The sequence below is a fragment of the Nelumbo nucifera genome, chromosome 4 (genome assembly GCF_055504915.1).
Source record: "Nelumbo nucifera cultivar China Antique chromosome 4, China Antique-T2T, whole genome shotgun sequence".
Taxonomy (NCBI): domain Eukaryota; kingdom Viridiplantae; phylum Streptophyta; class Magnoliopsida; order Proteales; family Nelumbonaceae; genus Nelumbo; species Nelumbo nucifera.
The window spans coordinates 60,102,523-60,114,146 of NC_142652.1; the positions used below are offsets into that span (position 1 = coordinate 60,102,523).

Consider the following 11,624-nt stretch of genomic DNA (forward strand, 5'->3'; position numbering starts at 1 on the left):
GATAGGGGTGATCATGGGCTGGCCTTAGCACCCTAATCTTATCAATTAGTGTTGGATCAATAACAATCAAGTTTGGGAGGGTGGTGGTGGTTCATATTACTGTTAACTTGCACCAAACCTAACTTGTTGACACAATAGCATTAAAAAAATTTGTAAATATAGCCTACATTGAGTCTAGGAGCACTATTAGAACATTAAAGGAAAATATCTTTTGAGGATGAACTTGAGAACAATTCTTTATATAACCAAGGCTTCGTTAAATAGCAATCAAGTGCACAAATTTATGGCTTACTGCTATAATCTTCCAAGAAAAACGTAATTAATGTCCCCTATTTTACTTGCATCGAAGTTGCGTGTTTACTCTAGGAGGTGCGATAAAGTAAAACGAAGAAAATACAAGAGAAAAAGAAAGAAGGATGAAACACAATGCAAACTTTATACATGGTGTGAGCATAGGAAAATGACTCACTTGGGCTGAAATTGGAATCGCCACCCATCAGTTATGTGAAATGGAAGTGATGGGACCTCCAAAATATATGTCGGAAAATATGCTTGGTTTAAAAGTGATTCTAAAGCTTAAGGCACCAGCTAACCAATCCGAGTAAGACTTAGAAGGGAGAGGGAAGGGTTAGGCACCCCACTCTAGAGGTGTAAATTGGGTCGTGTTGGATTGGACTGGCCCGACTTGGCACGGCACGACAGCCCGTGGGCCATGCCACTGGCACGATGGTTTGTGCCATGCAGAGTTGGGGGTTCGTAGCCCACGGGCCGGCACGGCATGGCAGGACTGTTCATAACGTGCCGTCCACGGCCCACTTGCCGGTACGACCCATCACGGGCCAGCACAACACGACCCACAGTGCCCGTAGTGGGCCGCACTCGACCCGTCCGAAAACTAGTTGTTCCCCCCCCCCCCCCCAATGGCTAGTATCAGCTTTTTTTTGGGGGGGGGGTTTACATAAATACCCCCCTAACAGATATAAACAACTATATAGGGGGTATTTGTGTATTTTGATTATGGAGGGGAGAAAATGACATAAATGCCCCCCTAACAGTTATACAACAACTAGTTTAGGGGGACTTTTTGGGTAAAGTTATAAATAACTTCACAATGACAAAAATACCCCCCGACAACTAAAAAGCAAATAGTTTATAGAGTATTTTGGGCAATTGGATTATTTTCAATTCCTATAAATAGCCTTATCCTCCATCAATCTCATCACACCAATTCAATAGTTGTAATCTCTTCTCTCTCTCTCTCTCTCATACTCATACATTCTCTGCAATCTGAGTAACTCTGATTGACTGATTGTTTGATTCTCCAATTCTCAAGTCTCAACTTTATTGAAGTTTCAACAAGAAGTAGGCTTGCTCAACAATTCGGTTCTTGATTAGCAGATCCAAAATTCTAGAATCTTTCTCAAGTACTCTACAACTTTCAAGAATCAAGAACAGTTCGGCCAAACTGAATTAAGATTGCCTAAATTCTTTCTCAAGCAATTCAGACATTATAAAATCAAGATCAATTCGGCTAGCAGCTCTAACAATTAAATTTCTAATCAAGAAACATCAAAGTTGCAATTAATCCATTCGAATGAACCTAAAAAGCTAATTACAGATCTGAATTTACAAAAATCATGCTTCAATTACAGCAAGAAAGAAAAATTAATGGAGAAAATAACATGAAACCCTAGCTGAATTCGATTACCACTTGTGCAGAAATCAAGGAAAAAGACAACCTAGATTGATCTCCTCCAATGGCCTCTCCTCCAAATTCGAAATCAGCCTCTTCTCCTTCTTGAATCTCTTTGAATCTTCTCCTCCTTTCTCTCTTGCGCAACTTTCTTCCCAAATCTCCAAAAAGGAATTCGCCCCAAAATGTCTTGACCCCTTCTCCCTCTTTCTCTTCTCCTTTTATAGCCTTCTCACCTAGAAAGTTTGGCGCCTTTAGGCTCTCTTGAACCTTCCAGAAAGTGTTGCCTCTAGCTTCTCTTGAACTTTCTAGAAGTTGTCGCCCCTACCTTCTCTTGAACTTTCTAGAAGTTGCTGCCCCTACCTTCTCTTGGGCTGCAATTTGGGCTGTTCTTGAGCTGCAAATGGGCCTCCTCCTAGCTGGGCCGAATAGACTCCCTTGGAAGCTTCGGTTGGGTTCTCTCTTTGGGCTCTCCCAAAGAGTGTTGTATGGGTTTTAAGGGCCGAATATCCCTCCTTTGACCTCTCGGCTGGTCCTTGCTCCCAACTGGACTGTATTTCCTCTAATTTGGCCTCTTGTTGCATGGTTTATGTTTTTTTTCCCTTAGACTTGTCCCCTTTGATAATTTCCTGAAATCAAGCTAAATTGGGATAAGAATTCACACAAATCAGCATCAAAACCATGCATAAATACCAAAATTTATATGTAAATTGTGCACACATCAAACACCCCCACACTTAAGCTTTTGCTTGTCCTCAAGCAAAGACATCACCCATAAATTGATCATCCCCCCTTATTATTACTATTTACCGGATGAATTATTGGATGAGAATGCATTGAGTGGTCGGGAAACTTGTGTAAGTATTCTGATTCATTCCAATGAACTACCATTCTTATCACATACATAAGAGCCAAGGAAGGGAAGAATATGAAATTCTTCATGCTCCAACATTCACTTCCATTCAATATGTAAATCAGCACCTTGACCTCTAAAATTAACCATTACTTTGAGCTTGGTTTCAAATCTATCACTGCATCTAATTGAGTGTTCAACCACATTTTGTCCCTTTGAACCTCAGCCGTCACCCAAAAAAAATTTCTTTTCTTTCCCCTATTTTTTGGTGTGAGTGCATTTTATCCTCCATCTCACATGGGGTATTTTCTTCTTTCTTCTTTTTCTTTTGGTGTGAGTGCATTTTATGCTCCATCTCACACTGGTCACAGGCTTGAGGCAGATAACAATACACATATTCCAAGTTGCTAGTTTACTATTCAGCTTGGAATAGCGAAGTCAATTGGACTTTGTCCTTTTGTTGAACCTCATGTATTAACAATTCAGATGTGAACATAGCTCGAATGATCATCAATTATTCAATTAAGTGCATTGTACACAGCAAGGTAGCTAGGGCCGGTCATGCTGAAAGTCATATTAAGCTCCCTTAACCTCATGAATTGTGATAAGTTTGGATCATTCACAAGAATAAACTCGGATACTTACCTTGATTTCCCTCGACTCAATGCATTCCCTCTTAGAATTCACCTAATAAACAGCAAAAATCAGGGGGAAATTTCAGTCTATTCGGCCTGTCTATGCATGTATGTATGTGTTGGGATGACTGAGGTGCATGGCTACAGCCTAACTCCCCCACACTTAAGATAAACATTGTCCTCAATGTTCCTAGTGTTAGGTAATGAAAATGAATCCAAAAATGAGGGTAAGGGCATGAAGAGCAATATCAAGTAAGGAGAGGGGTTCAGAGGATTTCCCTGAAGATCATTCTGAATTCTACAATAGCTCCTTTGATGGGAAGCCTCTAGCTATGAAGAACCACATAAAACTAGAGAGAGAAAACAGTATCCTACCAAATTAACATCCTAAAAAAAACTAAAATCAAATGCTAAGAATAAGAAAAGCAGAAAACAAACAAGAAAGTTTATGACAGCTCATCCGAAACTCGACAGTCTAGTGAGATCACCGGTCATCTAAGTAAACAGTGGATGGAGTAGGCAACGTTCCTCCCACTATATATGGCTTGAGGCGCTGACCATTCTCCTTAAATGTGCCTTGTGCCGGGTGGGTGACCTCTACGGCTCCATAGGGGAAAACCTGTGTGATGGTGAAAGGTCTAGACCATCTCGATTTTAGCTTGCCCGGGAACAACCGGAGACGGGAATTATACAGCAACATTTGCTGGCCCACATGAAAATCGCGTCTCAAAAAGTTCCTATCATGCCATCTTTTAGTTCTCTCCTTGTAAACCTTGGCATTCTCATAGGCGGCAAGTCTGAACTCATCCAACTCATTCAGCTGCAGCCACCTCGCTGCTCCTGTGGCCCGTGAATCAAAATTTAAGAACTTTAGTACCCAATATGCCTTATGTTCCAATTCAACAGGTAAATGACATGCTTTTCCAAAAACTAACCTGTAGGGAGACATGTTGATGGGTGTTTTATATGCAGTTTTGTATGCCCATAATGCATCATCTAATCTGATTGCCCAATCTTTCCTAGCAGAGTCTACAGTCTTCTCTACAATTCTCTTGAGCTCCCTATTAGATAATTCTACTTGGCCACTGGTTTGAGGGTGATATGGGGTAGCTAATTTGTGTGTAACACCATATTTTCACATCATCCGCTCAAACTGGGTGTTACAGAAATGAGTTCCCCTATCACTAATGATAGCTCGGGGTGTGCCAAATCGGGTGAATAGCTTTTTTAGGAAATGTACTACCCTCCTAGAGTCATTTATGGGTAAAGTCGTGGCTTCCACCCATTTAGATACATAATCAACAGCCACTAGGATGTACTTATTGCCAAAAGAATTCGGGAAGGGCCCCAGGAAGTTTATACCCCATACATCAAAAATTTCACAAATCAGAATATTAGTGAGAAGCATTTCGTTCTGTCGGGAAACGTTACCAGCTCTTTGACATTGATCACATGCGGACACATACCTATGAGCATACTTGAGCAAGATTGGCCAATAGAAACCGGATAGCAAAACCTTGGCTGCAGTGCGGTTGGCTCCAATTGGCCTCCCGCTTCTCTATCATGGTAGTACCGAAGCACCGACTCCATCTCCTCCTCCGGGACACACCTCCTTATGATCTGATCTGCACATAGCTTGTACAGAAAGGGATCCTCCCACAAATAATGTTTCACATCAGAGAAGAATTTTTTCTTCTACTGATATGAAAGATGAGGAGGAATAACATGTGCAGCAAGGTAATTTGCAAAATCAGCATACCAAGGTGATGAATTTGCCTGAATGGAGTAGAGTTGTTCATCCGGAAACTCCTCTCGTATGTTGCTGATTGTCTTTTCCTCTAAATCCGCATTATCTAACCGGGAAAGATGATTAGTAGCTAGGTTCTCGGTGTCCTTCTTGTCATGGATCTCAACATCAAATTCTTGCAACAAGAGGATCCACCTAATCAACCTCAGTTTTGCATCCTTCTTGGCAAATAGGTGCCTTAATGCCGAGTGATCTGTATACACAATAACTTTGGACAAAATCAGATATGAACGAAACTTATCAAAAGCAAAGATTATCGCTACTAGTTCCTTTTTGGTTGTGGTGTAATTCTATTGAGCACCATTCAAAGTTCTGCTAGCAGTGTAGATCGGCTGAAAATGTTTGTTCAATCTTTGTCCTAACACAGCTCCTATGGCTGAATCACTCGCATCACACATCAGCTCAAATGGAAGTGTCCAATCTGGTGCTATCATAATGGGTGCATTGATCAGCTTGTCCTTCAGAATGTTGAATGCTTGTAAGCATTCGGCTGTGAACTCAAAATCCACCTCCTTCTGAAGCAAAGTGGACAATGGCTTGGCTATCTTGGAGAAGTCCTTGATAAATCTTCTATAAAACCCGGCATGTCCCAAGAAGCTTCTCACAGCTCGGACTGATGTTGGTAGTGGCAATTTCTCAATTGTCTCCACCTTGGCTTTGTCAACCTCAATACCCCTTTGTGAAATCTTGTGCCCAAGCACGATGCCTTCTTGCACCATGAAATGGCACTTCTCCTAATTCAGCACTAATTGTGTCTCCTTGCACCGCCTAAGCACCTTCTCCAAATTGTTCAAACATGCATCAAATGAAGAGCCAAAGACTAAAAAATCATCCATGAAAACCTCCATAAACTTTTCAACCATATCAGAAAATATTGACATCATACAATGCTGAAAAGTTGCTGGAGCATTACACAATCCGAATGGCATTCTCCTATAGGCAAAGGTACCATAAAGGCAAGTGAAGGTGGTCTTCTCTTAGTCTTCCGGTGCAATTGGAATCTGATTGTGATCTGAATACCCATCCAAGAAATAGTAGTACTCATGTCTGGCCATCCTCTCTAACATTTGGTCAATGAACGGGAGAGGGAAGTGATCTTTGCATGTGGCTTCATTTAACTTTCTATAGTCAATGCATACACGCCACCTGGTGATGGTTCTAGTTGGAATGAGTTCATTTCTTTCATTTGGTACAATGGTCAAGCCACCTTTCTTGGGTACTACTTGCACAGGGCTCACCCATGAACTGTCCGAGATAGGATAAATAATCCTGGCATCCAAGAGCTTAATGACTTCAGCCTTCACCACCTCTTTCATGTTCGGGTTCAGGCGTCTTTGGGGCTGAACTAAGGGCTTGCTACCATCTTCCATCAGAATTCTATGTGTGCATACCAATGGGTTGATGCCCTTGATGTCGGCTACCTTCCAAGCCAATGCTGTCTTGTGTTCCCGTAACACTCTCAACAGTTTTTCTCTTTGCAAAGGGCTCAATGTTGCTGATATGATTACCGATAGAGCTAATGATGCCTCTAAGAAAACATACTCCAAATGTAGTGGAAGTTGCTTCAGCTCAAGGGTGGGAGGTTCTTGGGTTCAAAGCTTGCTTGTTGGTATTGGCGGTCTGTCCAAGCTCTCCAACTTGAGAAATCCCTGCCCTTGAAACTGTGGATTGGCATTCAGGTATGCTGCCATGCTTTGAATCTCCTCATTTTCATCCCTTGCAGCTCCTCACTCTTGTATGCAAAGGTCAACGGGGTCGGCCAACCTGCTAACCTGAAAACAATCATCAACCGCATAATCAACCATGTAACTAGAATCATCACTAGAAGATGCATGTTTCATAGCATTAGACATTTTAAAACTTATTTCCTCATCTTGAACCCTAAGGCTGACTTGCCCTTGTTGGACATCAATCATTGCCTTCCCTATAGATAGGAAAGGTCTCCCTGGGATAAGAGGAACATCAACATCCTCTTGCATGTCTAATGCAATGAAATCAACTGGAAAAATGAATTTATCTACTTTAACAAGCACATCTTCTATGATTCCCCTTGGATGCTTTATGGATCTATCAGCTAGCTGCAATGCAACTCTAGTGGGTAGGGGTTCTCCCAACCCCAAGTTCTTGAAAACCGAATATAGCATCAAGTTTATGCTAGCTCCTAAATCGCATAATGCCTTTTCAATTTTTAAATTGCCTATAGTGCATGGGATAGTGAAACTCCCTGGATCTTTAAGCTTCTAAGGCAGCTTGTTGAGAAGGATTGCCGAGCATTCTTCATTGAGAGCAACTATAGCCACTTCTCCCAATCTCCTTTTGTTTGCCAAATTCTCCTTCAATAATTTTGCATAGCGTGGCAGCTGGTCTAAAGCTTCAGCAAAAGGGATATAAATATGTAAACTTTTAAACACTTCAAGAAACTTACCAAATTCTTTCTCCAATTTGTGTTGCTTCAGCCTATTGGGAAAGGGAACTTGCGGTTGTTGGTGTCTTTCTTGCTACGGTTCAGATTGCTCATCCTTCTTGTTTCCGGTTTCAAGGGTTGCATCTGCCTTGTTTTCAGCCCTTGCTTTCTTCTCTACTTCTGGCAGCTTCTTACCACTCCTTAAAGTGATAGCATGCACTTGTTCTCATGGATTCACTTCTATATTGCTTGGTAGAGTGCCCGGTATTCTTGCTGAAATCATTTGCGCCAACTGCCCAACCTGATTTTCCAAGTTCTTTATTGAAACCTCTTGGTTCTGAAATCTGGTTTCAGCACTAGCTATGAACTTGGTCATCAGCTCCTCTAGGTTAGATTTCTTTTCCGGCTGATGGAAATTTTGGGGAAAGGGCTTCAGCCCATGCTGATTTGACCATGACTGATTTGGGTAGCCCCTCCATCCGGGGTTAAAAGCATAGTGGTGCTGATTTCCTTGCTGCCTTGCAAAGTTGCCAACATAGTCAACCTGTTCTGTGGACTGTCTAAACTGATTGCCAACTTGGCATTCAGTGGTGATGTGGCTTCCCCCACACCAATCACAAGTCATGGACTACACATGCATGGCTGCCATCTGCATCTCCTCTACTTTCTTGCTGAGTGCACTAATTTGCGCAGATAGAGTTGTATATGTGTCCACATTGTGAAAACCATGCTGCTTTCTCACTTGTGCTCTCTCTGAATGCCATTGGTAGCTATTGGTTGCCATCTCCTCTATGAGTGCATGGGCTACTTCAGGGGTCTTGTTGTTGATGAAACCCTCGGCTGCCGCATCTAAGATGGTCTTGTTGGCTTCGGTTAGACCATTGTAGAAGGTTTGCACTTGCAGCCATATAGGAAGTCCATGGTGAGGGACCTTCCTTAACAGTTCCTTATAACGCTCCCACGACTCATATAAAGATTCTCCATCTTGTTGGAAGAAAGTGGTGATGTCATTTCTCATCTTTGCTGTCTTGGATGGAGGAAAGTACTTGGAAAGGAATCGGCTAGCCATCTCATCCCAAGTGGCTAAAGATCCGGTTGGTAATGAATTTAGCCAAGCCTTGGCCTTGTCTTTCAATGAAAATGGGAATAACATCAGCCGAACAACATCATCACTTACCCCATTGTGCTTGAAAGTGTCACAAATTTCCAAGAAATTGGCTATGTGAGAATTCGGATCTTCATGAGCCATGCCACAAAACTGAATTGTGTTTTGGATCATCTGAATTATGGCTGGTTTGATCTCGAAGTTATTAGCAACAATGGCTGGTCTCACAATGCTTGAAGCAACCTCGGTTAGGGTTGGTTTGGCATAGTCCATCATAGTCCTTGGTTTGTCCATCTCTTTAATTTCAACTCTAACTTGTCTAGCAGCTCTTAGGCGGATGCAAAGGGTTCTTTCAATCTCTGGATCGTAAGGGACTTCCTCCGGTTCAGGTCTGCTTGTCATAAACTGTACAAGTCAAAGCAAGAAAAAGACTAATGTACACCAATCAGAAATGTAAATAATCAAACAATCAGCAATCCTAAAAAGAAAGGTATTGTTGAACACTAAGATAGCAGCAATCTACAAGGCATAGAGAATAGCAATCTACCTAAAAAGAAAAGCCTCAAGAAAAAGAACACTACTAAAATCTAATATGAATAGATCTGAAATCTGATGTACAAGCTTGAAATCAGAGAAGTTGCCTATCAACTCAAGTAGATTGCACACTTCTGAAGAATAGCAGCCTAAGATAGAGACAATCGGCAAGAAGAAAGAAAAATTCTGATTTCAGCAATGAAGAACAATGTACACAAATCTGAATATCAGTAAAGAAGGTATATGCAGAACAAAAAAAAAAATCAGATCTGAAATCTATAACAACCTATTGATTTCTTCCTACAAAATATAGCAAATCAGAAAAGTAACCTACATCATCAAGAAACTACACTCTACTGCAACAAGAACAGCTATTTTTGTGTGTGCACAGATCTAATTTCTAATTTCAGCAATGAAGGTTAATGTGTACAAATCTGAACTACACTATTTTCATAGAGTATACAAAACAAAACTTCAACTACACAACCTAGACTAAAACAACAACCAAAAACTAAGCAAATCAGCAATAGGGAAGAAAACTACTGATATTAATAATGAAGGTTACTAAATACATATCCGAATCCTATTACAAATCAGAAATCTATCAAGTTAGAAATCTACCAAGTCGGCAAAATAACCAATAGAATCAATAAGCTACATTCTACATAAATAAAAACAGCAACTACCAATAGAATCAACGGCGCCAAAAACATGATGAGTATTTGCTACACTAGCAAATGCACTAGCCGCACAAGTAATTGAGTGATGATTAAAGTGTCGTTTCTCACGAGGACTTATGCAGCAACTACTAGTAGTATATTAGCATACTCTTATCTGATTGGCCGAATTGTAAATCTAATGCAAATCTGAAATCCTAACTAGCAAACTACCTCTAACATATTGGATCAAATACCTTGCAAACAAATTGAGAAGACAAGCTGACTATGCACAGAATTGATTCAGCAATAGGTCATTCGATTAGATTAGGATTCAGCCTTGGTTTGGTGAAACCCAAGGCAATGAACAGTCTCTCTCAAGACCATGTTCACTCTATGCATGAGTGATGGATCTTCTATCTCTAACAAAAATCTAATCCCCATGCATGCATTAAGATCTAGACATTCTAGGGCCTCAATTCACATTGAATGAGCACCAACCGAATTGTTCAAATTATCTCTAACATTGCACACAATTCGTTTCTTGATTAGCAGATCCGAAATTCTAGAATCTTTCTCAAGCACTCTACAACTTCCAAGAATCAAGAACAGTTCGGCCAAACTGAAGACATTACAAAATCAAGATCAATTCGGCTAGCAGCTCTAACAATTAAATTTCTAATCAAAAAACATCAAGGTTGCAATTAATCCATTCGAATGAACCTAAAAAGCTAAATACAGATCTGAATTTACAGAAATCATGCTTCAATTACAGCAAGAAAGAAAAATTAATGGAGAAAATAACATGAAACCCAAGCTAACTTCGATTATCACTTGTGCAGAAATCAAGGAAAAAGACAACCTAGATTGATCTCCTCCAATGGCTTCTCCTCCAAATTCAAAATCAGCCTCTTCACCTTCTTGAATCTCCTTGAATCTTCTCCTCCTTTCTCTCTTGCGCACCTTTCTTCCCAAATCTCCCAAAAGGAATTCGCCCCAAAAGGTCTTGACCCCTTCTCCCTCTTTCTCTTCTCCTTTTATAGCCTTCTCATCTAGAAAATTTGGCGCCTTTAGGCTCTCTTGAACCTTCTAGAAAGTGTTGCCTCTAGCTTCTCTTGAACTTTCTAAAAGTTTCTGCCCCTAGCTTCTCTTGAACTTTCTAGAAGTTGCCCGCCCCTAGTTTCTCTTGAACTTTCTAGAAGTTGCTGCCCCTACCTTCTCTTGGGCTGCAATTTGGGCTGCTCTTGAGCTGCAAATGGGACTCCTCCTTGCTGGGCCGAATAGGCTCCCTTGGAAGATTCAGCTGGGCTCTCCCATAGAGTGTTGTATGGGTTTTAAGGACCGAATAGCCCTCCTTTGACCTCTCGGATGGTCCTTGCTCCCAACTGGACAGTATTTCCTCCAAATTGGACTCTTGTAGCATGGTTTTATGTTCTTTTTCCCCTACACTTGTCCCCTTTGATAATTTCCTAAAATCAAGTTAAATTGGGGTAAAAAGTCACACAAATCAGCATCAAAACCATGCATAAACACCAGAATTTATATGTAAATTGTGCACACATCAGCCATATACTGGCCTAGCTATTGTTGCAAGTATTTTAAATACTTTACATGCTTATGGAATAGGAAATAAATTATTTTCTATTAGTTTTGATAATGCCAGCAGTAATGATTCTACAATAAATATTTTATAATCTCAATTAAAACCATGTTTAAATGCTAAAATATTTCATATTAGATATGCATGTCACATCTTAAACTTATGTATTCAAGATGCCATGAATATTATTTGTACTCATATTTCTAAAATTAGAAACTGTATTATATATTTTAAAAGTTCAGGGGCAAGAAAACAAGAATTTAAATATTTATGTTAAAATTATGGTTTAAAATATAAACATTTTATATTAGATTAAAACATAGGTGGAATTCTACCT

The 11,624-nt window shown here is 40.4% G+C and overlaps 1 non-coding gene across 1 annotated transcript; it reads left to right on the forward strand.

The window, feature by feature from the left end:
* Positions 1 to 8,306: 8,306 nt before the first annotated feature.
* LOC148800574 (small nucleolar RNA R71) lies at positions 8,307 to 8,413 on the forward strand. The gene has a single exon (XR_016071040.1). It is a non-coding gene; the product is annotated as a small nucleolar RNA R71 (small nucleolar RNA).
* Positions 8,414 to 11,624: the final 3,211 nt, after the last annotated feature.